This window comes from Nuphar pumila, unplaced genomic scaffold, assembly GCF_984573655.1.
Source record: "Nuphar pumila unplaced genomic scaffold, dmNupPumi1.hap1.1 HAP1_SCAFFOLD_335, whole genome shotgun sequence".
Classification (NCBI taxonomy): domain Eukaryota; kingdom Viridiplantae; phylum Streptophyta; class Magnoliopsida; order Nymphaeales; family Nymphaeaceae; genus Nuphar; species Nuphar pumila.
In genome coordinates, this window is record NW_028323287.1 from 51,648 (window position 1) to 66,394 (window position 14,747).

At 51.5% G+C, this 14,747-nt stretch overlaps 2 pseudogenes; both read right to left on the bottom strand.

The window, feature by feature from the left end:
• Nucleotides 1-6,476: 6,476 nt before the first annotated feature.
• LOC149810479 (heat shock 70 kDa protein BIP2-like) lies at nt 6,477-9,388 on the bottom strand (annotated as a pseudogene).
• A 1,273-nt stretch (nt 9,389-10,661) lies between these two features.
• Nucleotides 10,662-14,019, bottom strand: LOC149810480 (luminal-binding protein 4-like; annotated as a pseudogene).
• Nucleotides 14,020-14,747: the final 728 nt, after the last annotated feature.

The following is a 14,747-nucleotide window of genomic DNA, read 5'->3' on the forward strand; positions in this document are numbered from 1 at the left end:
TCTTTTACGTGGATACTTAGCACTTTTCGTCCTGAGCTGTGGTTCTTTCTCTCCCCTACCTTACAACACCACCGCATCCTCATGGACATTGGCATTTCCAAGTACTACTTGAGATTCTGGAATTTGAAGTCTACATCATGACTGGTCAGACATTCAGGAATTGCTGCGAGCTGCGTTCTCCATCTGAGTGTTCTTTTATCCAGACAATACCGAGAAAAACGAATCTCGGCACCTATAAGTACCCTCGGAGCTGACCTAGTATCTCGTAGACTACGGATGCTTTCAGCCGCATGGAAGAACCCTGCTTTTCTCAGATGCAGTACTGCTCACAGGCACATGTGTCGGGTCAGCCCGTCCACTGTTTATACAGTGATGATGGTGGGAGAAACACATGCCACATGAAGGTGCCATGCCGAGTCATGCCACTGGTGTCATTCGCCATGATTTGTGTAAACTCACACTATCTCGGGCTACTCGAGAGGTACGTGGTAGTGGATGCAGCTAGCAAAACTGCTCATCTCTCACCAGGATATCCTCGTAGCACCCACCTATCTGTAGAAGAATGGATAGGAGTAGTTCTTTGAGCAACAGAGGATAAGCATTACCCCAGAACACGAGGTTCACATGCCCATAAATAGAAGAAATTAGTTAGCTGGGAACCATGTCAAGCCCCAAGGATTCCTGCAAGTTTGCAGTATCTGATTTGCAGATGAGCTGTTGTAATGCTTGGCAACCCTTGTTGTTAAGAAGTCTCCCGTCACAGTGTTTTGACAGACTCTGATTGTTCGGGTCTTGATGCCCGAAAATGCGTTGATTTTCCTGACCGGACGAAACCTGTTCTGGCGAAGCACTGCTCCATCATTTGGACGGCAGCAGCTGGGCTTGTCGGCAAGAGCGTGATTGTTGGGCTGAAATTGTGGGGCTGCCATGTTGCGGAGATCAATGGAAAGCTGATGTTGCCAGACATCCGTGAACACTGTCTTTAGGATAGCCCCAGCAGCTGTGCTGACGTTAGTGAGTGGGCACCTGCCCGCATTTTCTTTGTGCACCGGGAGCAACCGTGTTTGCCCTACCAACATGCATTAGTTGCGTTGAGCTGGCTGCATGCGCTAAGAGGGATGCGTTGATCGATCAGTGATGCACTCATGCTTGGGTAGCCCTGCGATTTAGCTTAAAGCTGTGGCTGCTCTCGCATGCCATGCACATGTGCAATGGAATGTTCTTTGATGTGGCTTGCCTGGTGTGCAGAAATGTGTGAAATCTGATGCAAGCACAGCTGCCAAGCCGCTCGCAGAGGCCAACGCGACGACAGAGGCCAAGCCGCAGAAGAAGCGAACGCTGGAGGAGCTGATGAATGGCTCAGAGGAGGCAGGCGACAAGGCGGGCAACAAGGCTGCGCGGTCATGATGCACTGTTGTGCTTTGTGCTGCATCACCTGTCCACTTATGACCAGTGGCACGGCTCCATGTGTTTGAAATGTACGTGTGGCAAGATGGCATTATTTTCCTTTCGCTTGTGAGTACTAGCACGCAGGGTTCTGCTTTGGTAAGCGCATTTTTGGGTGAGCACGTCACATCCAATCTGTGCCACTGCTCTGGATGTGATGGCAACGTCCCATGCCTTGACTGTCATGTGATTGGACCTGTGCGTATTGGTTTGGATACACGGGTTGGTAATTGCAGTTACCCTTACCCTTCTATATCTGGTGGCTCGACAACGTCCGGCGTCACAATTGTTGTTGGTCCGTCCCTCTGGACACAGGCTCAAGCGTGACACTTGACGTATCATTACTCATCCGTCATTTTGGATGAACCACTGGCGCTGCAGGCGAAATTCTAAAAGCCCAAGGACATGGTACATACGATGCTCAAGGGCCTTTTGGACAGTATTTAATACGTGCGACATGGTACCGTAGTAAATTAAACATATGGTTCGTAACGCGTAACGCTGGGCCGGACAACCTTCCTTGGCGTTTATTATATTGGTAGCGCGTAATGATTGGGGGAAAAAAAAACCTTGTGAACGGTTGTTTAATAAATGTTGGATGTAACGGGTAACTCTGTCCAGAATTTTCTTAAGGTGCCTGCGGCACCCTGTGTACCCTGGCCTATTCGAAGCCCGACACCAGAACGAACCCTGTCATGAATGTAAGCATATAAGGGCCCATCTTACCTTGCAGAAACCACCATTTTGTCAACATGCACTGTCACGCACCGTCCACCCCAGCTGGGGCCGGTTCACGCAAGCAAAGGCAGTCATTGCTGTGTTTCAAGAAGGTGAAGGACATGACAACTGCTGAAAAAGCCGAACATGATGAGCGAGAATGGAATCGCATTGATGATTACTTGTTTGAGAAAGATGAGAGAGCGCCCCTGGTGTTAGATGTTAGTGCAGATGATGGTGATTGCCCGGCTGAGCTGGAGCGAAGGCAGAAGGAAGTAATCAGAAAGAGAGTTCTATCCCATGCACGTGTGAAACGCTTCCGAGAAAGGAAGGCTGTGCTGGCTTCCCAGGACGCACCAGCCCGCTTGCTCGACGATGGTGTGGATAGGGGTGAGTTGCCCGAGGGTTCCGATGGGGTGGATAGGGGTGAGTTGCCTGACACAGCTCAGACACAGCCCGCCAAGCGAAGGGTTGGCAGGCCCGAGGGTTCCAAGAACAAGCGAAAGCGACAGTACTCTCCTACACCTGTGGCACGGGACCAGAATGCGCGAAGCTTCGCCCGCAAGCGGTACAAATTGCTGTACCATGAAAAAAAAATCGCCTGCGGCGCCAGTCATTTCCTCAACCGTATGAACGGTTGTTTAATAAATTGAAACGCGAAATGTTTTGGACTTCAACCTAATTGACGGTTGTTTAATAATGTAATGCCGTAACGCCCCTCATTTTCTCAACCATATGTTTAATTTACTACGGTATTCTCCCGTCATTGAACAAGCGTTTGCCGAACATGACGTGTGACTAGGGACTGGTCACACGACATGCCGCTATATTTCGGCCATTGCGTAATGCTATGTTACACAGAGAGGAGAAATCGCCATCCAATCACTGGGAACAACCACTCAAAGGTTGTTCCAGTGATTGGATGACAGAACCACTCAAAGGTTCTCGAGAAGCATAGGCAAAACGGCCGCACACAGCACAGAACCACCATATCCAGGGTGCACCGGTAAAAACTTGCAAACCCCACACTGGCTGGAGCTCGAGTGCAGTTGCGCGCAAGGCAGATTATGGCATCCATAACATGCAAAACTTAGCTCATCACAGGCTTGCAGCCGATTGTCTCTTGGTGAAAAACCACACAAAAAAACCACCCTCACGCCGGGGAAGCACCCCCCTGCGTCTTCGTTCTTGTCTCCCACGCCAGACCTGCTAGGGCGCGCAGGGAATAAACGGAAAGCCCTTGCGACTAGGTTGAACAGAAAGCCCCAGCCCCAGCTATATCTGGTGCCGTTCAACCACCAGATATAAAACGGCATTTCATGTAAAAATGGCAGTCGCGAAATGTGAATGACACATCGAGTGATGCATTCCTGCAGGGGTTGGTGCTTTGAACAAGGAGTGCGCTACTGTACGACCTGTCCTTGAGTAGGTCAGAAACGCACAGCACAGGTCTCACAGGCAGTGCACCCGCCTTCTAATGCAGGTCGCTGCGTACCGTAACAATACCAACAAACGGGCGAGCTTGTTGGGAGCGTGTTATCATTTTCGACTATTTTGTCTATAAACATACCTATAAATTCAACATATTTTCTCTATGTAAACTGGGCGGCGAGTCCAAAAGCGTGACCGTAACGGCCCGTTTGTTGGTATTGTCACGGTATGCCTACTCTCCATGTCTGTCATCTACCCACCATTCCGTCCAGCATCGAGTGCAGAGGCAAACGTCAAGGCTATAAGCCTGACGCCCCCTGATTCTATGCTGCCCAGGCATGGAAATACAAGAACCTGACACCGTGTCACAAACATGGCATGACAAGGCAAGCACTAAACTGTCACTAAAACAGAAAAGGACATCAATCGGTATTCACGCCCAGACCCCGCACGCGAGCACTACTATTCAGCCTTGCCATGTAACATACCTGAAGTAGCTCGTGTTGGAGTATGACAGGGTGCAAAATGAGGAATGTTACACCGCTCATCAGTATCTCTGTTAAATAGGTTACTCAGGGACTAGAAGCATGCAATAATGTATGCCAAGCACTACATTATATACTGCTACACTAAGGACACCTATCGTAGCTCTCAGCAATGCTCTCGTTATGCACGGAACCTCACTCGAACGTTCCGTTCTCGTGATGCATGCACTACGTAACCTAGGACTCTCGTAAGCGTCCAGCACCTACTGACTAGCTGATATTCATATCTCAACACTCCCCCTCAGGAGGTGCTGAGATATGTTTGAGGACAGCAAACATACAGGCACAAACAACCCTATGCAAATGCTCCCCCACTTCAGTGCACTGAGAGCCAACAAAAACATGCGATGCTCATGCAGAACACTAGGCATATGCACTCTGCAAATGCGGCAATGGCTCACTCAAACTACGTGAGCGCCCATGCAAAGTTCTCATGCAACAATGCCATGCTTGCAATTCCACAAATGGAATCCTCACAGTCACGAAGTATAGGCAGTTTGAAGCTTGTGCACAACGTGTGCAGCCAGCTCATAGCTCATAACTTGAAGACAAAACAGGTCTCTCCTGGATGGTCTTGCAACTTCTAGAATGTCCTCCACGCTCGAGCCCCATCTCGCAACTCTGCGTAATGCTAACTCCACGCAGCGCTACCTTGAACCTCTTCTTCACGACAAGTAGCCCACTCGCCAGTCATCTTCTCACTTGACGAAGATACTCCACGAGAACGTTCCACAACCATCTTGGTCGTGCCGAACCTTGTAGGCTAAGACGCGACGCTTTTACACGAAGCTCGCAACTTGTCGTCCATCGAACAAAGTCTCAAAGCAGCAACTCAAAGCAGCAACATTTTGGCAAGCATGTGTTTACGCAAGCAGCCTACGAATGTGCAGCGTATCGACAAGCGATGCCTAGTTGTAAGCCCCTATTTAATGTTGAAGTATGACAGGGTGCAAAATGAGGAGTGTTACACCGCTCATCAGTATCTCTGTTAAATAGGCTACTCAGGGACTAGAAGCACGCATAATGTATGCCACGCACTACATTATATACTGCTACACTGAGGACACCTATCGTAGCTCTCAGCAATGCTCTCGTTATGCATGAAGCTCACTCGAACGTTCCGTTCTCGTGATACATGCACTATGTAACCTAGGACTCTCGTAAGCGTCCAGCACCTACTGACTAGCTGATATTCACATCTCAACAGCTCGCCCGACGCAGGGCACTTTGAGATCGTCCCTGCTGTCGTCCTAATCTCACCAGCGCTAGGTCCGTGGCCGGACTGGTACACCTTGGCGACGAGGGTGCACAAGTAGAAGAGAACCAGGACTTCTATAGCAATGAGAATAGCAGCAGTGATTCTCCAGATCCTGTCTTTTCTGGGTTCAGATACCCAAAAATGCATGAATTTGGGGACCAGAATTGCGGTCGAAACCCATTCTGGCGAAGCACCGTATGAAGACAAGACATCATTGTTGTATTCGAGACCAGTACATGTTTCGGATTGGCACTTGGGCAGCTGGGACGCTGGGGTCCGCGCTGGGGAGGCAGAAGTCCATATGCTCCTTGAACTCCTCGACATACTCCTTGCTATAAATAGAAAGCCCATCATTCTCTTCCAACCATTCCAGCCCTTCCTTGGCAATGTTGAACACAGTGGGCGTGCCGTCTTCACCAAGCGTGTCCTTGAGCTTGCCCTTGCCGGTGCTTGTCAAGTTGAGAAGGCACGTCCTCATGCGAGCCTTCTCCTCCTCCTCCTCATCCAGGCCCAAACCTTACTATCATTGATCATGCGTTGCTCTCGAATGCCTCTCTGGCACACCCTTCGATACTCTCGGCCTACAGGCATGCAGCTCAAAAAGGGCGCATGAGAGACAATGTGAATCCACCGACGTTGGCACGATGTCACATGCAATAGTGGGCAGGAGTGGGCCGTCTGCAATCAAGTTGTCGTTGGGAAGACGACAAATATAGTGGCACAGACAGCATCCATCCCCCGTCGCCTGGCCAGCCTTGTTTTTTCCCGCCCATGTGCAGTCGGAGCGCTGCAACACCATGTCTATTTTGACAGCAACAATTGCGCAGCGCGGTTTCGATCCAGTATGCTCAGTTATATCATGGCAATGACGAAAACTGCGATACCATAGAGACTTGCATGAGCCAATATCCCAGTTGACATAGACGTTTCTCAGAATTCCACAGACGTCTTTCTAGACGGCCAAGACGGTTGAGAAGGTAGGACGGAGATAATCCGTGCGCGTTGCAAGCATGTAGGGAAGAGCAGGTGTCGTACCCAAACCAGCAAATTCGCAACCATATCACAGCACCATCAAAAACTTAAGAGCTAGAACGCACATAGATGACGGCACCAAAGGCAACGGCTTCGTCATGGTAGATGTGTGGGGCGTTGATGGGCTCGCTTGCCGTCGAAGAAAGCCTTGAGCAGCTCCTGCACCCTTGGGGATACGGGTGGAGCCACCGACCAGCACGATCTCGCCGATGTCGGTCTTCTTAAGCTTGACATCATCAAGGGTCTTCTTGACGGAGCCAATTGTCTTTTCAAAGAGGACCGAGTTGAGTTCCTCAAAACGGGCGCGGGTGAGCGGCTCTGAGAGGTCCACGCCGTCGGCAAGAGACTCAATCTCCACGCGGACCTGGTGCTGAAATGACAGCCCACGCTTTGCCCGCTCGACCGCCCGGCGGAGCTTCTGCGTTGCGCTAGCGTTGCCAGACACATCGACGTTGTACTTGCGCTGATGAGCTTGAAGAAGTACTCCATGACATGCTGGTCAAAGTCGTTGCCTCCCAGATGCATGTTTCCGCTGGTTGAGATGATCTCGATCACGGCCGTTGTCAATGACGAGGACGGACACATCCAAGGTGCCGCTCCGGGATGCAACACAAGGATGTTCTTCTCACCAGGCTTGCTGTCGAGGCCGTAGGCGATGGCGGCGGCGGTGGGCTCTTTGATGACGCACTTGACGTTGAGTCCGGCGATGACACCGGCTTCCCTAGTGGCCTGGCGCTGGGCATCGTTGAAATATGCAGGACGGTGACGACTGCGCAGGAGACGGTGTAGCCGAGGTAGGCTTCCGCGGCCTGCTTCATCTTCAGGAGGATCATGGCGGAGATCTCCTCTGGAGAGCACCTTGGTCTCGCCCTTTCACCTCGACGGAGACATAGGGCTGTGTTGTTTGTTCACAATGCTGTAGGAGACCAGTTTGAGGGCGCGCTGCACTTCCTTGTCCTTGAAGCTGCACACCTTGTCTATGAGTTAGGGTCCTTCCAGACAGTTGCTCCCTTGGACTGTGTAGACACAGATGGGGCTACTTGTTGTCACATGGTGTGTGAAAGCAGCCAGAAGACCTGCTGTGAGTGAGCTGAACGAGGCTTGGAAGAGGATACTAGGTAGCAACAATGCATTCACACCCGGTGAGAGGGAGTGCGGTGTTTGACGAACGTTCAGTTGCAATGAGCATGGAGTGAAGTGTGCTGAATTGCACCTTTACATTGCTTGAGCCCTGCCTTTGTAGCCCGATTGCAGGGATTGTAAACTGGGTTTCAAGTGTGTTCAGACCTGAGTAGCCCTTCAAATTCCCTTGTTGCTCCTGTGCATCTCTGGATAATGCACCGCATTATCCATAGTATGTGGTGTCCTGCCATTGGCCTGCATTGGGTGATGATGTGCCATTCACAACATTGCCGAACCAACTGGACACAAGCAGCTCAACCAAACTCGTGCAACTTGAGAATTCGAGCCTAGGTCAAAGAATGCTGGGAATCAGCGATGATCCCTCCATAAAAAGAACAAGTAACGTACGCCCACCACCAGGCAGGCGACAACTTCCTCAGAGCGGGCAGATGTGTATCAAGAGAAGGTGCCAGGCCAGGGCGGCAGTGATTCGCCAGATCGGGGTTCAAACTCCATCGTAGACTCCCAGTGTCAAGTATTTTCAGGCATTAAGACCCGTAATTACAGGGTCGGGGGAAACGCCGTGTGGCGGCTCTGGTGTGCGGAGCTTTCTGGGATGTTGTGGGGGTTCTTTCAATTTGCAAGCTACTTATCGTCGGAGGTATCTCATTTAGAGCAAGTTGAACTACGCACAGAAGTCACTCTTATCTGTGCTTTTGAAAACTGTAGTAGATGCGGCGTTGCCGCGCACTCACTGGTGTGTTGGCGATTGAAACCCCACTGCGTCACTGTTGCTCTTTGAAACCGCATCTGTGGTGCAATGAGCAATGGAGTACAGCCACGGGCATCGGAATGAAAGTACCTTTCTCATTTCAGAGTCTTGCATCAAAGGCACTTGAACAAGCTCGTTGAAACGCTTGACTGACAAGTTTGGTACGGACCTTGTACAATCGGATTCCTTTATTTGTGCAAGGCGCTTGCGGGGCGTCCCATGGACAGCATGCTATCGTGGCAGCCTCGGTAACGACATGATTATGTTGCTTATAAGCGTCTGGGGCGGGCTCGAGGTGCAAGCCGGGGAGGATTCCCTTGTGCAACTCAGCGCCTCGTCGACGCTCTGGACACCTGTTGCGCACATGGAACGTTCTCACGGCCAATGAGGCGCTTTGCATCGTAGATGGCCCTGGCTGCGTTTGTGATCGCCTGCTCCTTAGCAGCGTCACCTATAAGGCGCGCCTCGTCATTGAAAGCCACATATGACGGTGTTATGCGGCTGCCCATGTCGTTGACGATGATCCTGACCCTTCCATGCTGGTACACGCCAACGCATGAATACCTGAAGCATTCAGCCTTGTTTATAACAGTAGGCATCGCTCGGCGGAAGCGCCTGAGGCCAGGCTTTCAAAATTCTAGCCACCGCTCCCTTGTTCGGGAGCGTTCGGAGCAGATACCAGCAAAACAAAGTTGACGCAAGCGCATATGCAAAACGAGCAGCAAAGCATGCTCAGTGCCCATATGTAGTCAATCAAAGAAGCAAACGCGTAAAGCAGTGGCGGGACGTACGTTGTGCCCAAATCGATACCAACTAACTCCACCTTCTCTTCAGCCTCGTCAGCGAGAGTGCTGGACACTGTCAGCAAGGCAACTGCAAGCGTTACCAGTTGATTAGCTTGATAAAGCGTATGCAAAGGCGCCCTTCGTTTGTAACGCTTGGAAGCGTGCGTACTTATTCTGAGCGATTCCCGATTGGGTTCTGTTCAGCAGGGGCACCAGCAACTGCGAGCCAGGTCTTCATCGCAGGTGGCCATGTATCTCTCTCAGCAATATTACGTGCCATCGTCTGTATGTGCAAAAAGGTCTGGCGAGAACAACCGACAGCCATGACAATGAGGTGTAATTACTGGCTTAGCCGGGCCTAGCCTAGGCCCTAGGCAAGGCTTGGTAGGGACTTCATATGTCTGACGACTCTGACTCGGATTTCGTCAGCGGCTGCCCGTTGTCAAATCATGGGACAACTATGCTCACTCATTTCAATGCCAGGCATTGACAGGTGTTACTTCCTACTTTGTCACTGCCATTCGGGCGGCCAAATCACTGTGCTACACTTCTGCCAGTGAGTGACATCCTGTCTGCAATGAATCGATGTGGCTGTGGGGACTTATCCTGTCAGTTGCGCAGCGTGTTGCAAGGGCTAGAGAATGGAACTCTAGCTTGTAGTACTAGGGGGTGTGTGACTAGCAGTCTGTCCTAAACGCTGTTGTTTGCTGGCGCAGCCAGGTTCTTATGCTGCTGTCAGTGCATTTTGATTGCATGCACCGTCCGTGCATGGCAGTCAGCATAGCACATCAGCGTATCTGTAACTTTTTGTAAACCCCCGTCACAGCGTACATCGACACAGACAAAATGGCAGGTCTGTAGATAACGCAGGAGGAAAAGTATCCAAACATAGTCAACACATGCCCAGCCGGAACAGTGGATAGAGAGGTTGCTACATGTCATTGCCCCGTTGCTTCGTGCCAAGATGGCAATTTAGAGAGATGCGAAGACAGCTTGAGCGCTGCTGCAGCGAACAAGACTGTCTTAACCTGTCACGAAACATGCAAGGCATGCAGAACATAGGTGTGCAAGAGGAGACTCACGCATCTTGTGAATGGCGACAGTTTTGACCGCAGACAATCATATGTTTATCTGGCTCAGTACTATGCCTTCCTCGGCAACAAGGTCGCACTACGATGACAGCGTCTTTGTCAGTCTCCGACTTACCTATGCAGTGAAATTTGCTGTTGCAGCGTAATGTCAGGTATTTGTCCTCAAATACATGAAATGTCAGGAAGATTACATGTTCCTGGTTTGTCAGTAGTAATGCAGGTTGTTGTCTATGTTTACTCTATATAAAGAATGTCTGTCATCTACCCACCATTCCGTCCAGCATCACATGCTGAGTCACAAGTCAAGCTATCAGCCCAACGCCCCCCCCTCTATGCTGCTCAGGCACGCAAATTCAAGCCCCTCACCCCATCACGCAAATATAGCAAGACAAGTGAAGTGCCAGGCAGCCGATAATCAGCAGCGCCCTGAACGTGCCTAAGCAGCTTACGGACGTAGCACACTTAGAGCTCGTCGCTGCTGTCATCCTCATCCTCATCAGCGCTAGGACCGTCACCAGACTTGTACACCTTGGCGACAATGGGGTCGCAGACGTCCGTGAGCTCCTTGAGCTTCTCCTCATACTCCTCAGCATCAACATCTTGGTTCTCTTCCAACCAGTCCAGGCCCTCCTTGACAGTGTCGAGCACCGTGGTTTTGTCGTCCTCGTCAATCTTGTCCTTGAGCTTGTCCTCGACGGTGTTCTTCATGTTGTACAGGTACGTCTCGAGAGAGTTGCGCGCATCAATGCGAGCCTTGACCTTCTTATCCTCCTCAGCGAACTCCTCACCCTCGCGGACCATGCGATCAATCTCCTCTTGAGACAGACGCCCCTTGTCGTTGGTGATAGTGATCTTCTCCTTCTTGCCAGAACCCTTCTCCTCGGCGGCGACATTGAGGATGGAGTTGGCATCAACCTCGAAAGTGACTTCGATCTGGGGGGTTCCACGGGGGGCGGGGGGGATGCCCATGAGCTCGAACTGACCGAGCTTGTGGTTATCCTTGGTCATGGTTCGCTCACCTTCAAACACCTGGATGGAGACTTGCTGCTGGTTGTCCTGGTAGGTGGTGAAGGTCTGGGACTTCTTTGTTGGCACGACGGTGTTGCGGGGGATGAGCTTGGTCATCACACCGCCGACGGTCTCAATACCGAGGGTCAGAGGGGCGACATCGAGGAGGAGAACCTGGTCAACCTTGGAGTCACGGTTGTCTCCGAGAATGCCACCCTGCAACAGGCAGAAGTTATCAGAACACACTCACGGATATCGAGGCCAGGAAAATAAGCACACCAGCCGCAAGGCAGCCATTCCTCAGTTGCCAAGAATGATGGCATGCACTACTCGTGGGCAACGCATCGGCTGCTATCAGACGCTAGTGCATATCTGGCAAAAACAGCAAGACAATCCCCTGGGATAAGTCCCACATACACACACAAACAGTCGCAAACAACAATCCCAGTTGAGGTGCCTGGTGAAAAGAATTCTGGTTGGAAGCAGATGATACATCGTATGACAACATTCAATCACGCTCATGTCCCAGTTCCAATTGCAGGTTGGTAGCAATTCCATGTGGACCCCAGAGGCAAGTGCATGACAATATGTTCTTATGATCAACCCAGGACAGGTGCACCATGGCCATTTCACAATACCGACATAAAATGAGAACCCGAAAACACACCTGGACAGCGGCACCGAAGGCAACAGCCTCATCAGGGTTGACACCCTTGTTGGGCTCCTTGCCGTCGAAGAAAGCCTTGAGGAGCTCCTGCACCTTGGGGATACGGGTGGAGCCACCGACCAGCACGATCTCGTCGATGTCGGTCTTCTTGAACTTGGCATCGTCGAGGGCCTTCTTGACGGGGCCAATCGTCTTCTTGAAGAGATCCGAGTTGAGCTCCTCAAAACGGGCGCGGGTGAGCGGCTCAGAGAGGTCCACGCCCTCGGCAAGGGACTCAATCTCCACGCGGACCTGGTGCTGAGATGACAGTGCACGCTTTGCACGCTCGGCTTCGCGGCGGAGTTTCTGTTTGGCGCGGGCGTCGCCGGACACGTCGACCTTGTACTTGCGCTTGATGAGTTTGAAGAAGTACTCCATGACGCGCTGGTCGAAGTCCTCACCTCCAAGATGGGTGTCTCCGTTCGTCGAGATAACCTCAAACACACCGTTGTCAATGGTGAGGATGGACACATCAAAGGTGCCGCCTCCAAGATCGAACACGAGGATGTTCTTCTCACCAGCCTTGCTATCGAGGCCGTAGGCGATGGCAGCGGCGGTGGGCTCGTTGATGATGCGCTTGACGTTGAGTCCGGCGATGACACCAGCGTCCTTAGTGGCCTGGCGCTGAGCGTCGTTGAAGTATGCGGGGACAGTGACGACTGCGGAAGAGACGGTGTAGCCGAGGGTAGGCTTCCGCGGTCTGCTTCATCTTCAGGAGGATCATGGCGGAGATCTCCTCTGGAGAGAACACCTTGGTCTCGCCCTTTACCTCGACGGAGATATAGGGCTTTGTGTTCTTGTTCACGATGCTGTAGGAGACCAGTTTGAGATCGCGCTGCACCTCCTTGTCCTTGAAGCTGCATAAACAAGGCGTGAGTCAGAGTCTTTCCGGATAGTTGCCCGGTCGAACATAACGGCGCTGGTTCAGTCGTTATGGTTCAACATGCCCTGCCTCAACCATGCGGACACAAATCAACAATTGAGTCGCTCTATTCATTTGGCCCTTTTCGGTCGATTTTTGAGAAAAAGATGAGGCTGTCTCATCCGAGATACTTTGATAACACACAGAGTGTACACGCAGCCAGAGGGTGTGCTGTGGAAGATGAGCGTTGACTGAGATGAGTTGGGAAGCATTCTGGATTGGCAAGCGTCACAAGGCTTGCCGGCTGGTTGATCTGTGTGAGTGATGATGGGCCATTGCAATGCAACATGCCATGCCTCTAAATGGACATTCGCAACTAAAGGGGCCGCGAGTCAAACCTCCTAAACTTTGAGACTACTGCTTTAAGACGTTTGAGGTAGAGAAGACATCATGAACAGAAAGTGCATTCTCGTGGGCATCCTGGCCAGCCCAGTGGTCGTCGCGTCCGCGAGACAGTATGAGGGTGCGCGCGAACATGGGACAAGTGTCCAATGAGTCAACAGTCTTGGCCCAGAGGCAGGGGACACCTGTTCAAGTGCAAGGAACGTACTCACGGCCAATGAGGCGCTTGACATCATAGATGGTCCTGGCTGCGTTTGTGGTTGCCTGGTTCTTGGCAGCGTCACCGATCAGGCGCTCCTCATCAGTGAAGGCCACATACGACGGAGTGATGCGGTTGCCCATGTCGTTGGCGATGATCTCCACCTTTCCATGCTGGTACACGCCAACGCACGAATACCTGCAGAAAACATATGTGCGATCAGTATATGATGCGCGTGAACGATGGGTGCACGCGCTTCACGGTACTCCAGACTTGAAAATTCCTAGCCACAGCTCCCTCTTCGCAATCCACAGGACACGCGGGCTCAGCCATCTACAGGCAAGATCACTAGCGAAACGGAGCATCCATGCATTCTACACAACCACAGGTCAATCGAGGATCCACATGCGCGCAAAGGAGTGGATGGTGGAACGCACGTTGTGCCCAGATCGATACCGATAACTGTCCCCACCTTCTCTTCTGCCTCCTCAGCGAAAGCGCTGGACAATGCCAGCAACGCAACTGCACGTATGAACAAGCTTGTTAACATTATGTTCAAGCACATGCTTGTTGCACTCAGAAAGAGGATGCAGCGAGGCGCACCAGCAACTGCGAGCCAGGTCTTCATCCTGGACGGTGCCATCGTCAATGTATAACAAGTCTAGACAGAACAAGCGACGCGCTTAATCATGGGAAGAAACTATGGGCTGTGCATGGTGTTCTCGCGAATTTATTTGTTCAGCGTGAGAGCATGGGCATGGCATTCTATGTTTCAACATCTGTCCAGAACAATGACTCAGAACACGTCAGCGGCATGGGGCTTTATATTATCTAAGGCCCAAGTTAGAGCAGCCCCAATGGGGCTCAGCCCCACGTGCACCCGCAACAATGTCCTCTGATTCAGACAACACCGTTTGTAAGCTACCTTAGGGAATACCCTGGCAGCTGATGGACCGCGCGTCGCGCACATGTCGCCGAAGTGCACACACGTCGCGATGCGAGGTAACACGAAGACGAGGAGGAACCCCACCTGCTAGGCGCGGCTATCTACTTGTCGACAACTTCAGGTCGTGGACACAGCATGCAACTTCCGCATATACTTGCTATTCAATGTACATATGTCTGCAACCTGCTCAAACACCCATTCGAGTATGCGTGAATTATATTTCTCAAATAGACGTGAGCGTCGAGTTTCCGAGGAAATGTCCAAAGTAAAGTGCGTTTAGTGATGCTCTGTGTACTAGCGCAGGACAAAAACGCACGCGATTCCGCACGTCATCCTGTACATGATTGAACAAAGCGTTTCATGAATGTTTGGAATGCCCTCTGCTTTGACCTGCAAGGTTTCAGTTGCATTACGGTCTGTGTGTA